Below are 2,036 nucleotides of genomic sequence, written 5' to 3'. Positions count from 1 at the left end.
GGTGGCGGTGGTGGCTGTCAGTGTTACGGCTACCGATTGAGCTTGTTCGTCTTGTTTAACTTGTTTCTCTTCAATATCTGCCGAAGACGGTGTTTGTAGCGGCTGAAGGTGGTTAGTGAATATGGGAAGAAAGGTTATCGTGAAGAAATGATGTCTTTGAGGTAGGTGGAGGTGGCTATAGGGGAAGGGGAAGGAGGCAGAGGGAGTTATTAAGAGAGAATGAGCGGGCCAGATTTGGGGATTTAAGGACGTTGATGAAGTAAATCTTATAAAATATTACCAAAAATGAAGTAGATTGACAAGTTTATCTTTTGAACCTGTGGAAGGTACACTAGATGCCGAAATATCGTCCACCTGATAACAATGGCACTCTAATAATAACAATAATAATACCAGTGCCTGGTACTGACGCAGTACCAGGCACTGGCTCTCATGGCTTCTGGTCTTAACTGATTGGAAGTGTTATCATGTATATGTTTTTGTCTTGGTATAAAAGACAGGCTACAGCAAATATTCTGTTCAGTACTACAGATTTGCTTGTCAGCTGTTTGACCTTAACCATGTGAGCATGTCCTTTACTGGCTGACGATATGTACATCTCTGATCACGAGCAGGAGTAGAAGGGGAGCATCATAGTCATGTGTTGAGTAGAATTCTTTGTGAGTTGAATAATTCACCTCTGGAAACATAGGTATTTCGTTCATCATCCTTAAACAAACTTTACTGGGGAACCTTTTGAGCGGGATGGGCCACTCGACCTGAAGAAAATTCTAACTGGGCTCCACTGCGAGGTTATATGTTGTTTATTTCGATATATCACCAGAGAGAGAGAGAGAGAGAGAGAGAGAGAGAGAGAGATAGAGAGACAGACAGACAGACAGATGGACCACTGGTCTTGACTTCAACTTCTGCATTAAGCCTCGTTGGAAATACAGCTTCCAAGATGGATAAACTTGTCGACGCACCTGATTTCGCCTATATCTCATGAAAGATATTTTCTACCTGAGATTGAACGACGATGGAGTACTCTTCGTATATATCTCGGTAAGATCTTAAGTTGTGACAAAAGAGTGGATGATGATGGCGTCAACTTTGACAACGATGTTGAAGATGATGTTAATGAGTGATGTTGAAAGTTAGTGATAGTGTTAATAATAGTGGTTGTAATGATTGTGGTCGTAGTAGTAGTTGTTGCTGTTGGTGGTGGTGATGGTGGTGGAGTCGGTGGTTTTGATTTGGCGAATTAATGTTAGCCATAGTCGTGGGTGTTCCACTGCATATATTAAATTCTGTATAGATGACAACAGTTTGTACTGAAAACGTACAGTGGTGTAGCTAAAGAATTCGAAAGAGTTTGGATGTTTTTCTATTGTTTCTTTACTGTTTCTTCAGTTTTTCTCTTCCGATTCTCGCAATCCAATAATCTTTTTTGGTCAAAGATCAAACATTTTTGTAGACTTACGTTTAGCTGTCATTTATATAAGCTGAAAAAACTATGACCAACCGAGATCATTCAAGCAACTGGTGAAAAAAATCCATGGGCGCGTTTAAAATCTAAAAATAGCAAGCAAGGCTGATTACTCCAATCAGATAAATTAATCGAATTTCTTGGATGATTTAGACAATGCAGATTGGATGTGACTGAAGATTGAAATAATACGACATTCTTGTGTGTTGCAACTTTCTTCTGTAAGTTCGCTAATTATGACAGAAATGGAGTCACGAATAGAGATGTTGAAATGTTCTTTGTTAATTATAGATCATTAGCGAATAGAAAAGAGGGTTTAGCATTGGCTTCCGTTATACTAAGCATAGCCATCGCTTTCAAGCGACTATGAACTATAAGAATTACTTAATATGTCTCGGTAGCATGTTTGCGCTAAAGGCTTCAGGCACCTATGTAGTCCCGAGGAGACAAGGACACAACTGTTTGGCACTTCCACCTTAGATTCAAACGAACATTCAAGATGTGAGACAGCCAGAGACAGAGAGAGAAAGAGAGAGCGAGAGAGAGAGAGAGAGAGAGAGAGAGAGAG

General features: G+C 40.1%; 1 protein-coding gene across 1 annotated transcript in view; it reads left to right on the top strand.

Moving 5' to 3' along the window:
- The window catches only part of LOC106881407 (uncharacterized WD repeat-containing protein all2124), a 41,335-nt gene that overhangs the window by 10,293 nt on the left and 29,006 nt on the right, over positions 1-2,036 (top strand). The window lies entirely within an intron of this gene.

Source organism: Octopus bimaculoides, chromosome 15 (assembly GCF_001194135.2).
Source record: "Octopus bimaculoides isolate UCB-OBI-ISO-001 chromosome 15, ASM119413v2, whole genome shotgun sequence".
NCBI lineage: Eukaryota > Metazoa > Mollusca > Cephalopoda > Octopoda > Octopodidae > Octopus > Octopus bimaculoides.
This window is presented reverse-complemented; position numbering and strand designations above follow the sequence as displayed.